Source organism: Callithrix jacchus, chromosome 10 (assembly GCF_049354715.1).
Source record: "Callithrix jacchus isolate 240 chromosome 10, calJac240_pri, whole genome shotgun sequence".
NCBI lineage: Eukaryota > Metazoa > Chordata > Mammalia > Primates > Cebidae > Callithrix > Callithrix jacchus.
In genome coordinates this window covers 7,637,600-7,660,696 of record NC_133511.1, presented here as the reverse complement: position 1 = coordinate 7,660,696, position 23,097 = coordinate 7,637,600, and the positions used below count along the sequence as shown (strand labels likewise).

The 23,097-nt window shown below is 43.0% G+C and overlaps 1 protein-coding gene across 1 annotated transcript in view; it reads left to right on the top strand.

The window, feature by feature from the left end:
- SLC35F2 (solute carrier family 35 member F2) overlaps nucleotides 1-23,097 on the top strand; it is a 62,910-nt gene that overhangs the window by 17,553 nt on the left and 22,260 nt on the right. The window lies entirely within an intron of this gene.

Below are 23,097 nucleotides of genomic sequence, written 5' to 3'. Positions count from 1 at the left end.
CGTCTGTTCCACCTCAATGGGCAGGCCGTGTTAAGAACTGAACATTTTCTGTGGTTTCTTGGCTGCCTGTTGAGAACAGGGTTTGTTTGTGCTCAGTTCCTGTGCCAGACTGGGATGGGCAGAGGGAGGGTTGTATGTCCGTCTCAGGGATGTGCTCTCCTGCAATCCAGACTTGTGAAACAGCAGCATGTTTATTACCCAGCCATGCTAATCCCATGCTTCCTGATCCTATCTGCCTCCCACCCTGGCACCCACCTTTTCAGCCCCGCTGGAGCGCCTGTGTGTCTTTTGGGGTATGTCCATGTTGGTGCTCCTCTTAGAATTTTTCTCACACGAGGTGTGGCGAGGGAGGATCCTGGAGGCAGAGGCCACATACTCCATACATTGCCTACAGTTGAATGCTGCCCTCTCCATTTTGCCCCCTCCCTCCTAATCTAGGCAATACACTTAAGTTCCTCTGACTCATATCCAAAGAGAATGGTGATTTGAAAATGTGTTTCAGGCCGGGTGTGGTGGCTCATGCTTGTAATCCCAGCACTTTGGGAGGCCGAGGCGCATGGATCACCTGAGGTCGGGAGTTCAAGACCAGCCTAACCAACATGGAGAAACCCCATCTCTACTAAAAATATAAAATTAGCCGGGCTTGGTGGTGCATGCCTGTAATGTCAGCTACTCAGGAGGCTGAAGCAGGAGAATGGCTTGAACCCGGGAGGTGGAGGTTGCCGTGAGCTGAGATCACGCCATTGCATTCCAGCCTGGGATACAAGAGCGAAACTCTGTCTCATGAAAAAAAAAAAAGAAAACGTGTTTCATGCTTTCTCACTGCAGCCAATCAAAGCCAGAAGACAAAGAGAAGGACATCAGAAATGGATTTTATATTGTCCCTCATTTTTATCAGAACACTCCTATTAAAATAATTGTAGAACATATAACCACATAGGTTTGGCTAATCAGTGCCCATTGTGAGAGAGGCAAGGTAATTTGTTTTCTTGTTTTTCTTTCTTTTTGAGACAGTATCTTGCCCTGATTTCCAGCCTGGAATGCAGTGGTGTGACCTCGGCTCACTGTAACCTCCGCCTCCCAGGTTCAAGCGATCCTTCCACCTCAGCCTCTTGAGTAGCTGGGATTACAGGCATGTGCCATGATGCCCAGCTAATTTTTGTATTTGTAGTAGAGTCAGGGTTTCACCATGTTGGCCAGATTTGTCTCAAACTTCTGACCTCTACTGATCCGCACGTCATGGCCTCCCAAAGTGCTGGGATTACAGAGGTGAGCCGCCATGCCCAGCCAGAGGTAGGGTAATTTGTACCAATCGATCTCCCCGTATGGAATAATAATGGTCAATATTACATAGTGTATGTTTTCTTTTTGTTATCAGGGAAGTGGTGTATGGAATGGGAAAAATGTAGTCTTACTAATGATCTTGGGCAAGCTATTTCTCCGAACAGCTGAAACTGTTATAACTGCTTTTCAACAGTATCATTGTACTAATAATCTCTGTCTCACAAGAGTTTTTGTGATGTTTAAGAGAAACATATCAGCCAGATGTGGTCGCTCACGCCTGTAATCCCAGCACTTTGGGAGGCCAAGGTGGGAGGATCACCTGAGGTCAGGAGTTTGAGACCAACTTGGTCAACATGGTGAAACACTGTCTCTACTTAAATACAAAAATTAGCCAGGCATGATGGTACACGCCTGTAGTCCCAACTACTTGGGAGGCTGAGGCAGGAGAATCACTTGAACCCTGGAGATGGAGGTTGCAATGAGCCGAGATAGCATCACTGCTCTCCAGACTAAGGGACAGAGTGAGACTGTATCAAAAAAAAAAAAGAGGGCTGGGCGCAGTGGCTCATGCCTGTTATCCCAGCACTTTGAGAGGCTGAGGTGGGGAGAACACATGAGGTTAGAGTTCAAGACCAACTTGGCCAACATGGTGAAACCCCATCTCTACTAAAAATACAAAAATTAGCCAGGCGTGGTGGTGAGCACCTGTATTCCCAGCTACTTGGGAGGCGGAGGCAGGAGAATTGCTTGAACCTGGGAGGTAGAGATTGCAGTGAACTGAGATCATGCCGTTGCACTCCAATCTGGGTGACAAAAGCGAAACTTCATCTCAAAAGAAAGGAAAAGAAAAGAAACATCATAGGGGTCCAAAGTGGCTCCCGCCGGAGGTCATGGGGCTTGCGAAGGCGAGGTCATCAGTTCAAGGCTAACCTGAGCAACCTCATAAGCTCAAACTGATTGGCAAAAAAAAAAAAAAAAAAAGAAAAGAAACATCATATATAAGCACTTAGTATGGCACCACACACATTTTTATTAAGCCACCTCACTTTTGTTGATATAAGAAAGCTTTATGAATTCCTAATAAATGCAAGTAGTGTACTTGCAATGTAACAGTGGTTGTGAGCTCAGCCTCACTGCTTGGGTTGTTCTCCAGGTTCTGCCATTTGCTAGCTGTGTGATATTGGGCAAGTTACTTAACATCTCTGTGCCTCCATTTCTGTATCTATAAATAGCAGTAATAATGGCATCTATCTCATAGGATTGTTGGGAGGATTAAATAAATTAGGACAATGAAATTGTTAGAACAGTGCTCGGTATATACTATACACTCAGTTGTTAGATGTCATAATTAGTATTACCATTACTATTTTTACTAGATATTGTAAGACTATGTGTGTATAAGGTGGGGGTGGTTGGGTGGCAAAAATATCCATAACACAGTGTCTGTCTTTAGAATCGAGTAAAGCAAGTGCAACATATAAAACACTACCTCCAAAATACAGAAAATGGAAAAAGGGGATTACAACCAAAATGTCATAGGAATTTAGAGGTCATCATTCTGGTAGTGGATATCTTTCTTACTGTCTTTATTCTCACAATTATTTCAGTTTATTTTTATTTTTATTTTAAGACAGAGTCTCACTCTGTCACCCAGGCTGGTGTGCAGTGGTGTGATCCCAGCTCACTGCAACCTCTGCCTCCTAGGTTCAACCAATTCTCCTGCCTCAGCCCTCTGAGTAGCTAGGATTACAGATATGTGCAACCACGCTCAGCTAATTATTTTTTGTATTTTTTTTTAGTAGAGATGGGGCTTCAGATGTTGGCCAGACTGGTTTTGAACTCCTGACCTGAAGTGATCCACCTGCCTCGGCTTCCCAGAGTGCTGAGATTACAGGCGTGATCTACTGCGCCCAGCCTTATTTCAGTGTTTTAGCATGACAGAACATAACACAGGCTTTGGAATCATATTTGGATTTTAATCCAGTGCTGCTGGATATTTATTTGGCACAAATAAACTGTATAAACTATTTATAAATAGCAATAATAACGGTTCCTATCTCAGGATTGTTGGGAGGATTAAATAAATTAGGACTATGAAATGGTTAAAACAGTCCTTGGTATATAGTATACACTCAATAACTGTTAGATGTCATAATTATTATTACCATTACTATTATTACTAGATAATGTGAGACTATGTGTGTATAAAAGACTTATACACACATACACCTGTGTGTGTTTAAAAGACTTAAATGCTGGCGAAATGATACATATATAGTGTTGCACGAACACGCAGTATATTAATATATGTAAGAGCTCAGTCAGTGAGTGGCCAGTGCTTCCCGTCTTTTATTATGTAGGGGGTGGAGAGTACTAATGTGTGCCCTCTATTCTTCACTGAGAGTCACATGGGACATAATGCATAAGAAGAAATCCCTAGATTTATACCTTCAATTTTTGTCGGTTTGTACGGAACTAGTTGAGAAGTTTCTGGCTTGACGGCATGGTTTCATTTTCTCCCTGGCAAATGATGAAAGTGTTTTAATCCAGGGTGGCTCCTGATTAGCTTTGCCTGCAGTTTTTTCATTCGATGTGATCATTTTGTTACTAAGGAAATTCGCTGAGATGAACGTAACTAGTTATAGCATTATGATTCAAGTGTTGTTTTAAAGTATCACATGCATTGCTGACTTAGTATATTAGTTTTCTCTTGCTGTCATAAAACATTACTGCCAATTTAGGGGCTTAAAACAACACCAATTTATTATCTTACCTTTCTGTAGGTCAAAAGGCCAACACCAGTCTTCCTGGGCTAAAAATCAAAGTGTTGCATTCTTTTCTGGAGGTTCTTTTTTTTTTTGAGACGAAGTTTCGCTCTTGTTACCCAGGCTGGAGTGCAATGGCGCGATCTCGGCTCACCGCAACCTCCGCCTCCTGGGTTCAGGCAATTCTCCTGCCTCAGCCTCCTGAGTAGCTGGGATTACAGGCACACACCACCATGCCCAGCTAATTTTTGTATTTTTAGTAGAGACGGGGTTTCACCATGTTGACCAGGATAGTCTGGATCTCTTGACCTCGTGATCCACCCGCCTCGGCCTCCCAAATTGCTGGGATTATAGGCGTGAGCCACCGCACCCAGCCCTTTTCTGGAGGTTCTAAGGGAGAATCAATTCCTTGACTTTTCCAGCTTCTGGAAGCCACCTGCCTCCCTTGGCTTGTGACTTCCAAACTAGCAACATTGTGTCTGTCTGATCCTTCTGGAGTTACATCTCCCTCTGACTACAGCTGGGCAAGGTTCTCCCTTTTAAAGTCTCATGTGCTTAAATTGGGACGACCTAGTTAATCCACATTTGCAAAGTCCCTTTTGCCCTGTAGGGTAACCTATTCACAGGTGCAGGGGTGAGGGAGAGAGTGGGGGTACTCTGGAGGGCTGGTATTCGTCCTCCCACATTTAGTGGTAAAACCTAGAAATGGTGCCCCCCACAGAAAATAAAAAGCTTTAGAGCACAAAGAAATAAGAACACCTGGATGTCGATGAAACTGGAAGCAATAATTCTACAGCTTTCTACAGCTCATGAACAGCAGGAAAACAAAAAAGAAAAAGAAAAAATGTAAGTGATAATTCATAAAATGTCAAGGAAACGTTTACTCAACTCTCTCACCCACAATCTTTTGCACATACTCACTATTTGAAATAATCAACCAAGAATTGCTACTGACTGTTCCAGTTACACCACAGACTAGAAAACTACTGATTCCTTTGGATGAGCTACATCTTCGGGCTCCATTCATGCTGGAGAATTTACAATGCTGTCCCCTTTGCTGGGATGACAGTTCCTATAGCCCTCCTCTGACCCAAACAACTTGTCTTTATTCTTCAGGTCTAGAGGAAGTATCACTTCATGAGTAAGGCCTTCCGTGAATCCCAGATTTGTCAGACATCATCCCACCTTGCACATCTGTCTGTCCACCCTCACGTGTGGTGTTCTTCACTGCTGTGCTGTGAATTTCATGAGGACAGGGGCTCCATTTCTCTATGTTCCCATAGCCTGACAACTGTTAGGATCTAAAAAAAAATGTGCTGAATTGCATTGGGGACCATTAAGGAGATGGTAATAAGAGTCATTGTGTTTGGGAGGCTGAGGCAGACAGATCACTTGAGTCCAGAGTTCCAGGCCAGCGTGGGCAACATGACGAAATCCTGTCTCTCCTAAAAATACAAAAACTTAGCTGGGCATGGTGGTGCATGCACGCCTGAAGTCCCAGCTACTTGAGCCCAGGAGGTTCACGTTGCAGTGGATCCTGATTGTGCCACTGTGTTCTAATTTGGGCGACAGTGAGACCCGACCCTGTCTCAAAAAAAAAAAAAAAGTTACTGTGGGTTATTGAAGTTGCCTTCCAGGCTTGGTCTATTTCCACTAAGCAGGCAAGGAAAATTCCCACACATTACAGTCTCTAAGTAAAAGTCTTTAAGTGGTGTGCCACTGCAAAGGTTTCTCTTGAAAAAAGACACAGTTATGACCTCTGATTTGATTATCGTTTCTGAGCTAGATGAGCTCCGCAGACAAGGCTGCGGTTTGCCAGGTGTGCTCTGTTCAGTCTGTAGGTGCAGTTACCTTCAATTACCGTAAGTGGCTGTTTGCTCCTGCTCCACACTCTTCTGTTTTTGCATGTGAGTGTGCGTGTTAATGTTTTTTATTTCCCCAGCCCCTCCCGCGTGTTAATGTTTTAAGGTATTGAATGTTGGCCTCTTTAACTAGCATCCATTGGATTTTCTGCATAAAACCCTCATTTTCTACAAGATTTGATATTGGTAGCTTTTTTTTTTTTTTTTTTTTTTTTTTTTTTTTTTTGAAACGGAGTCTCCCTCTTGTTACCCAGGCTGGAGTGCAATGGCGCGATCTCGCCTCACCACAACCTCCGCCTCCTGGGTTCAGGCAGTTCTCCTGCCTCAGCCTCCTGAGTAGCTGGGATTACAGGCACGTGCCACCATGCCCAGCTAATTTTTTGTATTTTTAGTAGAGACGGGGTTTCATCATGTTGACCAGGATGGTCTCGATGGTCTCTATCTTTTGACCTCGTGATCCTCCCGCCTCGGCCTCCCAATGGTAGCTTTTATCTTATTGGCTACGGGATGATGCTATGATGGTTTACAGTTGTCGTGTATTACAGGAGTTGTATATATCAGTAGTGGGCAATATGATCGGAGTGTGTTAGGATATTTTTGCATGCAAAATTCCAAGTTAAATGTAAAATAGATATGATTCTCTAATAACTGAATCTGTAGTTATGCAATATGTTATCTATTATAAAATATGTGGAGGCCGGGCGCAGTGGCTCACGCCTATAATCCCAGTGCTTTGGGAGGCCAAGGCGGGTAGATCACGAGGTCAAGAGATCAAGACCATCCTGGTCAACATGGTGAAACCCCATCTCTACTAAAAATACAAAAATTGGCTGGGCGTGGTGGCGCGTGCCTGTAATCCCAGCTACTCGGGAGGCTGAGGCAGGAGAATTGCTTGAACCCAGGAGGCGCAGGTTACGGTGAGCCGAGATTGCGCCATTGCACTCCAGCCTGAGTCACAAGAGCGAAACTCCATCTAAAAAAAAAAAGAAATATATATATATATATATATATATATATATATGGAAAATATAACACTTGATTTATATTCAATGATCAGATAAAAGGTTGGGCATTTATAGAGAAAAATGGCATTAGCCTTTATTTTTACAGCTGTGGAAATCTAGCCTGTGTTTTTGTAGCTTCATTCATTTTCCTTTTCTTTGAGATGGAGTTTCACTTTTGTTGCCCAGGCTGGAGTGTAATAGTGTGATCTCGGCTCACTGCAACCTCCGCCTCCTGGGTTCAAGGGATTCTCCTGCCTCAGCCTCCCAAGTAGTTGGGATTACAGGCATGTGCCACCACGCCTGGCAAATTTTGTATTTCTAGTAGAGATGGGGTTTTACCATGCTGGCCAGGCTGGTCTCAAACTCCTGACCTCAGGTGATCTGCCCACTTCAGCCTCCCAAATGGCTGGGATAACAGGCGTGAGCCACCGTGCCTGGCTGCTTCATTCATTTTTATCAATTTTTGGATGCATCCTCTATTTGGAATTTATTTTAACAGAGTCATGTAGGAGGGAACATGGTTAGCAAAAGCACTCTACTTAGTGTCAGTAGGTTTGTATTTTCCACTTGATTCTCATACTTTTTTTTTTTTTTTTTTGAGACAGAGTCTCATTCTGTCTCCAGGTGCCAGGCTGGAGTGCAGTGGCGCAATGTCTGCTCACTGCAACCTCCGCCTCCTGGGTTCAAGCAATTCTCCTGCCTCGGCCTTCCGAGTAGCTGCAGACTACAGGTGCATGCTACCACGCCCAGCTAGTTTTTGTATTTTTTAGTAGAGACGGGGTTTCATTATGTTGGTCAGGATGGTCTCGATCTCTTGACCTCATGGATCCGCCCACCTTGGCTTCCCAAAGTGCGGGGATTACAGGCATGAGCCACCGTGCCTGGCTGATTCTGATACTTCTGAACAGCATCAGTTAGGCAACCCATTTCACCTCTCTTAGCCTCAGTTTCTTCATCTGTGACCGCGCAGCATTGGCAAATGGATCAAAAATAAAATAAGATAGGATATAGAAGACTTTCCGTAAACTGTGGGGCACTATAAAGAATATAAACAAGGTATTTTGATGGGGTCCATTAGCATGAATGTAATAAATAAAGAATACTTGATGGTTGATGCCCCACTGGCAAGTCCAGGGAGCTTTAAGTCAGGGGTTTGGAAATCTTGAATTGTTAACAGAGGATTACAGGAAGAGGTTGGGAGAGAAACAAGATGGAATGTGAGCTGCAAATCCAAATTAGCAAGGATTAAACATGAGAAGTCAAGGGGAAGTCTTCCAATGTTATAATTAGTGTTTTCTTCTAGTCCCTTCACTTTCTTGGTTCTTTTAAGAAAGAATGTAGGTTTTTTTTTTTTTTTTTTGAGACAAGCTCTCACTCTGTTACCCAGGCTGGCGTGCAGTGGCATGATCATGGCTCACTGCAGCCTTCAACTCCCCAGGATCAGGTGATTATTTCACCTCAGCCTCCTGAATAGCTGGGACTATAGGTGCGTGCCATCATGCCCAGCTAGTTTTTGAATTTCTTCCTGTCGAGGAGGCATTTGATCATGTTGCTCAGGCTGGTCTTACACTCTTGGGCTTCAGCAATCTGCCCACCCTGCTTGGCCTCTCAAAGTGCTGGATTACAGGTGTGAGCCACCACACTCGGCTGGAATTAGATTTCTTATTGTTTGAAAACTAGTATTTACCAGATAGATTAAAAATAACAAAACATTTCCACAATCCCACCCAAATTATTTGGTTCCTTTAAGGTTTAGTCAATCAGGCAATCAGATCCATCAACCAATTCATCAAGTCATTGACTTCTTAACCCTTCCACTGCTGTCTTTTGGCTCCAAGCCTTCCCTTGTTCTCAAAGGTTCAGAACAGAATTCAGAACAGAATGAACCCGTTCCAGGAACTAACAGAATTGGGAATGCCCAGAGGTTGAAGTGGTCTTGATTGAAAATATCCTAAATTACAACTAAAGCGACTGGACATGACCCAGTGGGTTGCTTGCTGGATTTAGATCCACTCTAAGCTTGCTCTGCTCTAAACTTCTGTTGTATTGTTATAGAATACTGCAAAATTAGCTCACCCACCCCCTCCTTCGGTCTAAGAAATATGCAGTATGACATTTGGTGAAGATCAGCAGAAAAAAATATTTTGCCAATTTCAGAAATATCCTGCTCTGTAAGAAAATGTAACTGGTATTGTAATTCATAGGGTAATTTTTGGAAAAGCTTGCTTTATTGCTTCATTAAATAGTGAGACTGTGGTTTTGGTAAAACTTTATGCACATACTTCTAGAGTTGTAGATAAGAAGGCTGGCACCTGAACCTCTTGATTCCTGTTCTTTGCCGGATTTTTCCAGTTCTGTTTGTCTGGAACACCATGATCAGTTCATTTGGTCGTGACCAGTCTCTAGAAAGTGGCTCTTGCTGTTCAAACTTGCACCTTTATTTTCAAGAAGAAGTGTAAGTTTTTAATGAGAATTGTCACTGTTAACTTTGACAGATGGTCACAAGACGACCATCTCAAAAACCTACCAGGGAAATATAGGATCTAATGTTGCTTGGCATACCTAGAACAAGGGCAAAGAAATTACATGTCCCCCCACTTCATGAAGATACTTTTGTATCTGCCTCATAACCAGAAAGGATTGTCAGGCCAGACACGGTGGCTCACGCCTATAATCCTAGCACTTTGGGAGTCCGAGGCAGGTGGATCGCGAGGTCAGGAGATTGAGACCATCCTGGCCAACTTGGTGAGACCCTCTCTCTACTAAAAATACAAAGTCAGCTGGGTGTAGTGGCACATGCCTGTCATCCCAGCTACTTGTGAGGCTGAAGCAGGAGAATTGCTTGAACCCAGCAGGTGGAGGTTGCAGTGAGCCGAGGTTGAGCTATTGCACTTTAGCCTGGGCAACAAGGGCAAAACTCTGTCTCAGGAAAAAAAAAAAAAAGATTGTTTTGTTGGTTGGGTGCGGTGGCATGTGCCTATAATCCCAGTGCTTTGGGAAGCAGAGGCATGAGGATCTCTTGAGGCCAGAATTTGAAAACAACCTGGGCAACATAGTGAGGCCTTGTCTCTACAAAAGTTTTAAAAATTAGCTGCGTGTGGTGGCATGTTTCTTTCGTCCCAGCTACTTGGTAGGCTGAGATGGGAAGATCACTTGAGCCCAGGAGGTTAAGGCTGCAGTGAGACATGATTGGCCACTGCATTCCAGTGTTGGGGCAGAGTGAGACCCTGTCTCTATTTAAAAAAAAAAAAAAAAAAAAAAAGATTATCTAGTTAATGAATCAGGAGACTCTTGTTCCTGTGTGGGACTGGAGAAAATGTCATAATTGCCATGTTTCCTTTTTCTAGAGTTTATACTGCCCAGCAGAGCAGATTACTATCACTCTGTCCCATTCCAATGAGTTTTGCAACTTATTTTGCTTTTCTATTGTTAAGCTGAATTCTTTCTGATGGTCACATTTGGGCTGACACATTTCCAAGTTAGACTGTAGACTGATTTCTTCCAATCTGTTTGTTCCTACCCGTTCCAGTTGAACTAATAGAGATTTCAGAAAGCTCAGCTTTCTCTGGCATTTTTTACCTTTGCAGCAATTCTGCCGGTCCATATGGATTCATATACTGTGTAAACAAAGACGAATGTGACACTTTTTCTGCCTTTTAGGAGCTTGTGACCTACCTGGGGAGCCAAACACATAATAAGTAGAATACAGCGTGAGACATTTTATTAGATCAGCAGTCTTCAGGTTTTCTTCCTTATGAACTGCTTTGATTAGTATTATTATTATTTTTGCCAGGAGTCTTATGTTTTGAAAGATTTTGGCACCCTTTCCCCTAAACTCATTTGTTAAGTAATAATGAGCTATTTCTTTCTTTCTCTCTCTCTCTCTCTCTCTCTCTCTCTCTCTCTCAACTAATCAGACACTAGAACTTCTGATTAGCAAGAGAAAGGACTGCTACCACATTTGGTTGATATAATTAGAGCTGAAAGCAAATACATGTGATATTTTGATTTGTCTGAATAGCCTTGGCATGCGGACACGTAGGGCTTCTGTTGACTTAAAAGTTTTATGGGACCGTTCAAATAAAAGTAGAGGCTGTGCTCCACTGTGATAGCCCAGTTTGTTTGTTTGTTTCTTTCTTTCTTTCTCTCTCTTTCTCCCTTCCTTCTTTTTTTGAGATGGAGTCTCACTGTCACCCAGGCTGGAGTGCAGTGGTGTATTCTTGGATCACTGCAACCTCTGCCTCCTGGCCTGAAGTGATCCTCCTGCCTCAGCCGCCCAAGTGGGCTACAGGCATGTGCCACCATGCCCAGCTAACTTTTGTGTTTTTAACAGAGACAAGGTTTTGCCATGTTGGTGAGGCTGGTCTCGAACTCCTGACCTCAAGTGATCCTCCCACCTCAGCCTCCCAAAGTGCTAGAATTACAGGTGTGAGCCACTGTGACTCTGCCCTCATCACAGCAGTTTCAATGAATATCAGCAGTTCGTGCTTGTTTCATTTATACACCTCTGCTTTCTTCCTCCTGGATGATCTTAAAGTAAATCTCAGGCATCATGTAATTTCATGCACAGATCAACATTAATCTCTAACAAATAAGAACTTAAAAACGAGGCCGGGCATGGTGGCTCATGCCTGTAATCCCAGCACTTTGGGAGGCCGAGGCGGGTGGATCACGAGGTCAAGAGATCGAGACCATCCTGGTCAACATGGTGAAACCCCGTGTCTACTAAAAATACAAAAAATTAGCTGGGCATGGTGGCGCGTGCCTGTAGTCGCAGCTACTCAGGAGGCTGAGGCAGGAGAATTGCCTGAACCCAGGAGGCGGAGGTTGCGGTGAGCCAAGATCGCACCATTGCACTTCAGTCTGGGTAACAAGAACGAAACTCCGTCTCAAAAAAAAAATTAAGAATAATTAATATAAAATAAACAGTTCATATTAAAATTCTTAACTATCTCATAATTTAAAAAAACAGTTTGTTCAAATCACAGTGCAAATGAGACCCATATATTTTAATGGGTTGTTGTGTTTATATCCTTTTCTCTCTGTAGGTTTATTTTCCTCTCTTTTTTTTGCTTGCAGTTTATCTTCAAAGAAACAGTTCATTTATCATGTAGTTTTCCACATTTTGGATTTTGTTGATTGTGTCTTTCTGATAAGTTAACAGTATTTTCCTCTTAGGATAATGTTTTTAAATGCATAAATATAGAAGATTATAATGGAAAGCAATTGCAAAGATTTAGTTGTCAAATTATTAGAAAGCGAATTGGGATATCTGCTAATATAGAGGCTTGTTTTCTTTAAAGTTTACTAAATAACAAAATATTACGAGGAGGTTTTAACTACCGTGATTTTTTTTTTAAGGGATGGCGGCTTGCTCTGGGACAGGCTGGAATTCAGTGGCACCATCATAGCTCACTGCAGCCTTAAACTCCTCGCTTGAAGCAATTCTGCCTCCTCAGCCTCCCCGGTAGCTGGGACTACAAGCACGCATCATGATACCCAGCTTTTTTTTTTTTTTTTTTTTTGAGATGAGGTCTTGGTGTTTTGCCCAGGTTGGTCTCCAACTCGTGGCCTTAGGTGATCCTTCTGCCTTGGCCTTCCCAGTGTGCTGGGATTACAGGTGTGAGCCACCGTGCCTGGCTTGCCGTGGTTTTGGAGTAGTGATGAATATACATTTTCTTTGCCATTTTAGCTAGAGTTGCCACACGCAGTGAATTATTTTGGCAGCAAAGTCTTAGGTATTGTTATCTCCACTCATTTGTTGCCTGTTTATAATTGAAGGGACTGTTAAATTTTAGTTAAATCTTATTGAAAATGAGGATATATACATCTATTTTCTATTCAAGTTCATAGATCCCAGAATGTTTTCATGGACCTGGTCTATGTGCCCCAGGTTAAAAACTCTGCAGTCCTGTTTTTTTTGGTGAGATTTCATAGGTATTATGTATTACCAACAGGAGATGTCTTAGTTTGTTTTCTGTTGCTATAAAAATATCCAAGACTGGAAATTTATACAGAAAAGCAGTTTATTTCATATAGTTCTAGAGGCTGGGAAGGCCACAGATTGGGCAGCTGCATCTGTTCGGCTTCTGGTGAGGGCCCTGTACTGTGTCAGCATGGTGGAGGGCATCACAAGGCAAGAAGGGTGAGTCTCACTTTGTCACCCAGGCTGGAGTGCAGTGGCGAAATCTCTGCTCACTGCAGCCTCTGCCTCCTGCGTTCCAAATGATTCTCCTACTTCAGCCTCCCAAGTAGCTGGGATCACAGGCGCCTGCCACCATGCAAGGCTAATTTTTGAATTTTTAGTAGAGATGGGGTTTCACTATGTTGACCAGGCTGGTCTCAAACTCCTGACCTTAGGTAATCGGCCTGCCTCAGACTCCCAAAGTGCTGGGATTAAGGGTGTGAGCCACCATGCCTGGCCAAATAGGCTTTTTTTTTTTTTTTTTAAAGACGGAGTTTTGCTGCTGTTGCCCAGGCTGGAGTACAATGGTGCCATCTTGGCTCACTACAACCCCCAACTGTCATGTTGAAGCAATTCTCCAGCCTCAGCCTCCCGAGTAGCTGGGACTACAGGCGTGTGCCACCATGCTGGTTAATTTTTTGTAGTTTTAGTAGAGACAGGTTTCACCATGTTGGCCAGGCTGGTCTCAAACTCCTGGCCTCAAGTGAGCTGCCCACTTTGGCCTCCCAGAGTGCTGGGATTACAGACATGAGCCACTGTGCCCTGCTGGGACTAAGTTCCAGCATGAGTTTTAGAGGGATGGATATTCAAATCATAGCAGAAGACATACAACGTTTCTTTGTCTCTTTCTGTTTTGTTAGGTTAGGAGCTATGGATGTTTATTGTCTAGACCCACTATTTCATTAGGGCTCCTACAGTGATGCTTCGTCATCTCATCTTCACTTATTATGCAGACTATTTCTACAAGGACAAACTCCTCTTCATCAACTCTTTGATTACCCTGAGGTATAATTTGTATAAAAAGGGCAGGATAAATATTGATTCTTTTATTCACCAGTCTTCAAAATAATAAGTTCATTCCCTAGCATCCTCCAAAGAAGACCAGCAAGTTAAAAAAAATTTTTTTAGTATTTCTATTAACTCATGGATTTAAACATTTGAGTGTTTCAGTCCGTTGCAGTTACTCTTCCCAATGCTAAGAATTAATTTTTGTCATAGATTTAATCTTTAGTGTTCTTGTTATTTGGTGTGACAGGATGTTCCAGGCTTATTTTGTACATTTCCTGCCCTAGGTCTGAAATCAGCCATTCTCCAAAAAGCCCTAGTTCTTTTTATTTTTATTTATTTATTTTGAGACAGAGTCTCACTCTGTTGTTGGAGTGCAGTGATGCAATCTCGGCTCATAGCAACCTCCATTTCCTGGGTTTAAGTGATTCTCCTGCCTCCGCCTCCTAAGTAGCTGGGTAATTATTAAAAATTACCACACCCAGCTAATTTTTGTATTTTTAGCAGAGACAGGGTTTGCCATGTTGGCCAGACTAGTCTTGAACTCCTGACCTCAAGTGATCTACCCACCTTGGCCTAGCAAAGTGCTGGGATTACAGTCCTGAGTCACCATGCCCAGCTCCTAGTTCTTTTTAGTGGGAGGTAGTATTTAGCTGCCATTATCTAGGCACTAGGGGTGTTCATAATTAATAGATTAGTCATTGTTTCAGAGCTCTTTAGGGGAAAGAGATAGGATGTATATGTGCATATTGTGAAAACACTCATGACATACTACAAAGTACCCATGAGTCAATTGTACTTTTCAATAAAGTTCAAAACTATAGGGTTATTAACTCAGCATCTTCAATCTTACACCTTCATCTTCTTTTTCCTATAGCCCAAATTAATACATCAATATAATTTCTTTCTTTTTTTTGTGGGGGGACACAGCACTCAAAACCAGAAGCGGTTAAAGGGGTTCCCATCAATGTAATTTATTTGCTGTATTCCCCAATATTTGCACATAATCCCAAAATAATATCAACACTATTTCCAAACAGTTTAAGCTATTGTATAGTTCTTTTTGATCCTATGGTACCAAAAAGACAGTACACAGTAGGAATGTATTGTCCAATTAGTATGTTTTAAAGTCCCTTAAGATAATTCCTGTCTGGTTTTGCTACCAACCTTTATTTATTTATTTATTGTTAATCAATGAGAGCTTGTTATGTTCCTCAGGTTGGCCTTGAACTCATAGCCTCGCCTCCTCAAGCGCCAGGACAACTGGCCGGAGCCACCGTGGCTCCCTGCTACCAACCTTTAAAGCATCAAGTTTAAATTTGGTTTATTTTAGATGTGGCTTTTTTAAATTTAATTTTTGTTTTACATAATTATAAGTTATGTAACACATTTACATGGCCTCAAAGGCAAATCTATAAAATAAGATTATATTCAGACATATATCTTTTTCTTTTTTTGAGACAGAGTTTTGCTCTGTTGCCATGTGCCGGGCTGGGGTGCAGTGGCGCAATCTCGGCTCACTGCAACCTCTGCCTGCCAGGTTCTTTTTTTTTTTTTCTTTTTAAATACGGGGTTTCACCATGTTGGTCAGGCTGGTCTTGAACTCCCGACCTCAGGTGATCCGCCTGCCCTGGCCTCCAAAGTGCTTGGATTACAGGCATGAGCCACCACACCCAGCCAAGTTCAAGCAATTCTCCTGCCTCAGCCTCCCGAGTAGCTGGGACTACAGGCATTTGCCACCATGCCCAGCGAATTTTTGTATTTTAGTAGAGACCATGTTGGCCGGGATGGTCTCGATTTCTTGACCTCGTGATCTGCCTGCCTTGGCCTCCCAGAGTGCTGGGTTACAGGTGTGAGCCACCACGCCCGGCCTCAAACATACATCTTTTACCTTGCTTCCTCTCCTGCCCTACACAACTTGTAAAACATTTTGTTTTGGCTAGGCGCGGTGGCTCATGCCTGTAATCCCAGCACTTTGGGAGGCTGAGGCTGGCGGATCACCTGAGGTTCGGAGTTTGAGACCAACCTGACCAACATGGAGAATCCCTGTCTTTATTCAAAATATAAAATTAGCTGGGTATGGTGGCATGTGCCTGGAATCTCAGCTACTCAGGACGGTGAGGCAGGAGAATTGCTTGAACCTGGCAGGCCGAGGTTGCTGTGAGCCAGTATCGTGCCATTTTCACCCCAGTCTGGGCAACAAAAGGAAAACTCTGTCTCCAAAAAGAAAAAAGTTTTGTTTTATCTTTTCTTTTAAACAATTAACAAATTATGCGCTGGGTGCAGTGGCTCACGCCTGTAATCTTAGCATTTTGGGAGGGCGAGGCGGGTAAATCACCTGAGGTCAGGAGTTCAAGACCAGCCTGGCCAACAGGGTGAAACCCCATCTTTAAAAAATAAAAAATAAAAAAATTAACAAATTATAGATAAATATTTGCATTCCATACCCATTTTTCTCCACATTTGCTTCTTTTTTGAAATGGTATACCTGGCAGTCACTTTGTAGCAGTGCATGGAAATATGTGCCTTGCTTTTTTTTTTTTTTTTTTTTTTTTTTTGAGACAGAGTCTCACTCTGTCGCCAGGCACCAGGCTGGAGTGCAGTGGCACAATCTCAGCCCACTACAACCTCCGCCTCCCAGGTTCAAGCAAGTCTCCTGTCTCAGCCTCCCGAGTAGCTGGGACTACAGGTGCACGCCACCATGCCCAGCTAATTTTTGTATTTTTAGTAGAGACGGGGTTTCACCATGTTGGCCAGGATGGTTGTCTCGATCTCTTGACCTTGTGATCTGCCCGCCTCGGCCTCCCAAAGTGCTGGGATTACAGGTGTGAGCCACCGCGCCTGGCCGTGCCTTGCTTTTTATAGCTGTACAGCACTCCTCTGTGTTTATTCAGCTAGTTTCCCACTGTTAAGCATTTTCGTTTTTTCCTTTAGTCTTTTGCTAGCATAAGTAGTGCTGCAATGAATAGCTTTGTAGATACACCTTTTTGTATCTTTGCCATAGTTGCCTTGGGGTAGATCCCTAGAGATAAAATTGCTAGAAGTTATCAAATCCGCACCCCTAAACTCTTCCACTGAAGCAGAGATTTATTATTTTGCACTCTTACCAGCAACGGTCAGATACTATTAAGTTTCTGAAGTGCCAAAACTAGATCCTGAACAGCCCATGGATTGCATTCACTTCTTCTAGGGATTCCTAAAAGTTGGGAGACCTTAGAATCAGAGCATTGCTCTAGACCCTTGCTACTCAAAGTCTGGTCCATGGGCCAGCAGCATAAGTACCTCCTGACAGCTTGTTAGAAATGGGAAATCTCAGGCCGGGTGCGGTGGCTCATGCTTATAATTCCAGCACTTTGGGAGGCCAAGGTGGGGCAGATCATGAGGTCAGGAGTTCAAGATCAGCCTGACCAACATGATGAAACCCCATCTCTACTAAAAATTCAAAAATTAGCCGGTCATGGTGGTGCACCCCTGTAATCCCAGCTATTCAGGAGGCTGAGGCAGAAGAATTGCTTGAACCCGGGAGTCAGAGATTGCATGAGCTGAAATTGTACCACTGCACTCCAGCCTAGAAGACAGAGTAAGACTCAGTCTCAAAAAATAAAAAATAAAAAAAATGCGCAATCTCAGCCCTCTCTCCAAACCTATACGGAACGAGAAGCTGCAATTTAACAAGAGCCTTAGATGATCATATCACAAGAAAGTTTGAGAAGCGCTAGGCTAGAGCTGTGTTCTTCAGTACATGACCCTCGGCCACATGTGGTTATTTAAATGAAAAGGAATTAAAATAGAATAAAACGAAAAAGTCAGTTTCTCATTTATACTAGCCACATTTCAAGTGCTCAAGAGCTCCTTTCCAAACATCTCCATCATTGCGGTAACATCTATAGTATTGTACAATGCTGATCCCTGGCTGCACTGTCTAATATGGTAGCCATTCGCCATATATGACTATTTTATTTAAGTTGAAATGAAATAACATGAAACCTCTAATTCCTCATTCACATTAGCCATATTTCAGGTGCTCAGTAGCTGCATATGGGTAGAGGCTACTGTAGTGGATGGTGCATATATAGAATAGACACCTATGGTTAAGAGGTTACCAAAAGGCTGGGCGAGCCAGAGAAAGGAAGGAAATAAAATTCACTGAGTGCCTCAGGTGGGTGGATGTGCTGGTACTTTTATAGGTTATACCAGTTAACCCTTAAGCCCATAAAGGTGGTATTACACGCCCTTAAAAATATATATATAAGAGAACTACCTAACACTAATGAAGAATAGAGTTAGATCTTCTGATTCAAAGACTAGGTTTCTTTCTTTCTTCTTTCTTTCTTTTTGTGATGGAGTTTAGCTCTTGTTGCCCAAGCTAGAGTGCAATGGCACGATCTCATTGCAACCTCCTCCTCCCGGGTTCAGGCGATTCTCCTGCCTCAACCTCCTGAATAGCTGGGATTGATTACAGGTGCAACTGATTGAGTACATGGCTAATTGATTACATTAGCCATGCCTGGCTAATTTTTTGTGTTTTTAATAGAAATGGGGTTTCACCGTGTTGGTCAGGCCGGTCTCGAACTCCCAACCTCAAGTGATCCGTCCGCCTTGGCCTCCCAAAGTGCTGGGATTACAGGCGTGAGCCACCACGCCTGGCAAGAATAGGATTCTTCCTACTAAGTTCAGAAGGGATAATCTTTTCCCGACGGCCACGTCCAGACTGTTCTCTCTACTGGCCTTTTCCAGAACAAGACATGGTGTGAACCATTGTTTCACTTGCCTGTACCTGTTTCTCTTCTCTTTCATGTTTCAAATTTAAATCCAGACCCCAGTCTTCTCTAACTCTGGAGCTTGTATTTTTTCTACTGTCATATTCATTGAGTTCACTTTTGAGGGCTCTTGTCTACTTTGCATTTTAACACGATGCCACTGTAATAAATGTAGCGTTTATTTGTTAACTTAATAAACATTTACTGAGCACCGATTCCGAGTAAGACATAATCCAGTGAGCAAAGAGAAAACACTGATATCCTTTCTTCTACTTGTCTTCTTTTTGAGGTGATAATATGTGCCACGAAACTTTCTGTTTTTTAAAATTTGGCTTTTTTAGCTACTTTGAATTTTGAATATGACTATCAGAATGTGGGTTCTTCAAAACTGCAAGCTACTTATGCTTACTAGAATTAAATGATGTATTAATAGCTAAACTTTTGAATCATAGGAATGTGGAGATGGAAAGAAAACAGTTCATCTTGGCTGCTACTCACTATGTAAAGAAATGCTACTTGTAATATCTCCCTCCCTCCCTCCCTCCCTCCCTCCCTCCCTTCCTTCCTTCTTTCCTTCCTTCCTTCCTTTGTTCCCTTTTCTCTTTTTTGAGACAGTCATGTGTCGCCCAGGCTGGATTGTGGTGGCTCCATCTTGGCTCACTGCAACCTCCGCCTCCCGGGTTCAAGCAATTTTCATGCTTCAGCCTCCTGAGTAGCTGGGACTAAAGGCACATGCTACCATACCTGGCTAATTTTTGTATTTTTAGTAGAGATGGGGTTTTGCCATGTTGGCCAAGCTGGTCTCAAACTTCCGGCCTCAAGTGATCCACCAGCCTCTGCTTCCCAAAGTGCTGGAATTACAGATGTGAGCCACAGTGCCTGGTCAAAAACTACTTATAATTTTTTCTAAGCTTGATTCCAATAGAATTTAAAATGCTTTAGGAATAGAAACTGGGTAGCTTATGTGCAGAGTGTGAGAACTTGGTCTAAATGAATATTTCTTTTTGGGTTCATAATAGGATTTTTGTAGACATATGTTATTATTCAGTATGTCTATAAAATTCTTACCGGGTATTGACAGGTGGAAGTTATTATCAGGTATTTACAGGTGGAAGATGTAATGGATTTTAAAATCTCCAAATAGCTCTGTTCCATAGGAATCTTAGCACTAATATGAAATCCTGCTTCAACTGACAACATGGAACCCAGCAGCAAAGATTTATTGAGATATAAAGTGAAGGAAGTACGTGATTTGCATTCAAACAATGCCTCTTATCCATCATTTGGAATTCTTTTTTCTTCAAATGAAAAGGAAAGAGTAATTTAGTGGTTTGCTACCCCGATTGTGTCTTGGACTCATCTAGGACACTTAAAATAGGCTGATATTTGGATCTACCCCTTGAGAATCTGATCCAATTGCTTTGGGCTGGGGTCTTGGTATTAGTGTTATTTTTAAAGCCTAGTGATTTTTTAAAAATATCTAATCAGGTAGAGGACTGCCTGTCTAATTTGAAATTGCAAATGAAGAAGAGCTAACGAAATGAATGCATCCCATCATTGCGTCTCATATATATAATGTAAAACTAGTGTTTGAATTAGGCAAAAGCTTGTGTCAGGCCTTTCCTCCATTCTTCAGTCTTCCCAAAATACCTTTAACGTACGTGATTGTTTCTGACCCTCCACGAACCTTCTCCAGGACGTCTTCACCTTTCCTCCCGCTTGGCCGCGTGCACAACTCTTATTTTAACCCTTTCTCATTTTATCGTGCTTTTGTGTTGTGAGTCCTCACCTCACACTGAAAACTCCTGAGGCTGTTCAACAATAGCAAATACCCTATTTGCCAGGCACTATTAGTCATGGAGAATATCATGTCCCTTTCCTCCTGGAGCTTAGAGTTCTGGGGAAAGAACAGCCATAAGTGGTGTGCTGGGTGCTATGATAGATAGAAGGGTGTAATATTTTGTGGGGGCACACAGGGGAGCTTCCTGATCTATTTTGGGGAGAAGACAGAGGGTCTGGGACTAGAAAATAGGTGAGTCTTAATTCTAAATTCCTTGTGCTGGGCTCATATTAACAACCATTGCACTTTGGTGAACACATGACTGAGGAGCATACTGACGGAATCTATGAGTAAAAGCATATTTTCATTGGAAAGCAAGTAAGTGCATACGTATGTACTTAGGAAGGGAAGGGATGTTAAGATGTAGACTTTGGGCTTCCTAGAAGAAAGAAGGAGGGAAATAAAGTGTCTCATGATCTTTTCTTCTTTCATTCCTTAAATTCTTTTTTTTGTTTGAGACAGAGTCTTGCTTTGTCGCCCAGGCTGCAGGGCAGTGGCATAATTGCAACCTCCGCCTCCCGGGTTCAAGCGATTCTCCGGCCTCAGCCTCCTGAGTAGCTGGAATCACAGGCATGCACCCTCACACCAGGTTAAATTTTTTTGTATTTTTACGAAAAACATGAGGTTTTACCATTTTGGCCAGGCTGGTCTCAAACTCCTGACCTCAAGTGATCCGCCTGCCTCAGCCTCCCAAAGTGTTGGGATTACAGGCGTGAGCCACTGTGCCCAGCCTCATTCCTTGAATTCTTAAAGTTATAAAATAGATCCCAACAGTAATGTGGTTGGAAGTGGCCTTACCCGTTTGTCCACTCCGCCCTCAGTGACCCATGACTCTTGCTTGCTGTGTATTCTGGCGGCCTGGCTCCCCAGTGTGAAGCCGCCCTGGGGAAATTTGTCTTGGGGTTGGATCATATCCTGCCATTGAAGTTCATTTTAGCGGAGGTTCCGTTAGAAGAACTGTGACAGGATGTATCCCAAGCTCAGATGCGTGTTTCTTCTGCCGGCTTCACCTAGACAGGAACAGGCTTTGTTGTGGTATAGGGTTCCTCTGTTCAGAATTCACACGAACTGGGACTTTGTACAAATGTATACAAACACGAATGTGGAGCTCTGAGTAAAAAACACTGTTTTGAGGCAGTCAGTGTTTTTCTCCGTCAGTTGGAGTGTGTGTGTCTTCTTTCTTCCTTGGTTCAATTTCCTCCCTCCCACCCCCACCAGCTTCTCTCTCTCTCTCTTGCTCTCCGACTCTTCTATTATAGATGAGGTCATTATGATTTGGAGCCAAGAGAAGTGCATTCCTGTAACTTTAAATCTCCAGACTCAATTTGTGACTCTCCTTTTTTTAGAAGCTGGTTATACTTTATAGTTGGAGGACAGCTTGCTTAATTGTGCTATTTTAGAATGCAGATATGAGCTTACTGTAGGAATTTTGTCAATTTGTGTAGAGGGCTTAATGCTTCCACACTTTTTATTCTCACTAATTTCAGATTTATAATTGCTTTCAAGTCCATTATGGGACGTGAAAAATATGCTCAATTTGATTAGGTTATCAGCCACTTGGTCAGAGTTTCTGTGCCTGGTACTTTTGATGTCCGACTCCCCCATGATGTATAGGGAAGCAGAGTAACTGCTGGGAAGAGAGCGATCAGGTCAGGCTTCTTTCTTGACAGCAAGGTGAGGTGCAGGGATGCTCTGAAGAAGGGCTTTTTGTTTTGTTTTGAGATGGAGTCTTGCTCTGTCGTCGCCCAGGCTGGAGTGCAGTGGCGCAATCTTGGCTCACTGCAACCTCTGCCTCCCAGGTTCAAGTGATTCTCTTGTCTCAGCCTCTTGAGTAGCTGGGATTACAGGCGCCCGCCACCATGCCCGGCTAATTTTTGTATTTTTAGTAGAGACAGGGTTTCACCATGTTGGTCAGGGCGGTTTTGAACTCCTGACCTCAAGTGATCCGCCTGCCTCAGCCTCCCAAAGTGCTAGGATTACAGGTGTGAGCCACCGCTCCCAACCTGCAGGGGTTTTCTAATATAAACTCTGCTATAAAATCATAATGGAGAGATGAAGGAGGGGAAGGAGAAGAAGAAAGAGATATAGAATGTAGGAAGATACCAACTGTGAGGGACGATCCACCTGTTATCTCAAGACTATGTGCCATAGGAGGGATAGCAGATGTTGAATGGCCAGGAAATTTGGGCATTAACTCTGCTCCTGTGTGATCTTAGGCAAAACACTACTCTCTTCTGGGCCCCACTCTCCTTGATTAAAGTGGGTTAGTGCCAGGGTTCTGCGATTCTGAGACTTTCTTCCAGGGAAGAGAGGAAGTTTTTGGTGACTCACACTTGAAATCATAGCACTTAGGGAGGCTGAGTTGGGAGGATCCCTTAAGCTTAGGAGTTTGAGACCAGCCTGAGCAACATAGTGAAACTCCGTTTCTGTGAAAAAGAAAAAAAAATTAGCTATGGTGGCATGTGCCTGTAGTCCCAGTTATTTGGGAGGCTGAAGTGGGAGGATTGCTTGAGTCTGGGAGGTCAAGGCTGCAGAGAACCACGATTGCACCATGGCACTGTAGCCTAAGCAATAGAACAAGACCTTATCTCAAAAAAAAAAAAAAAAAAAAA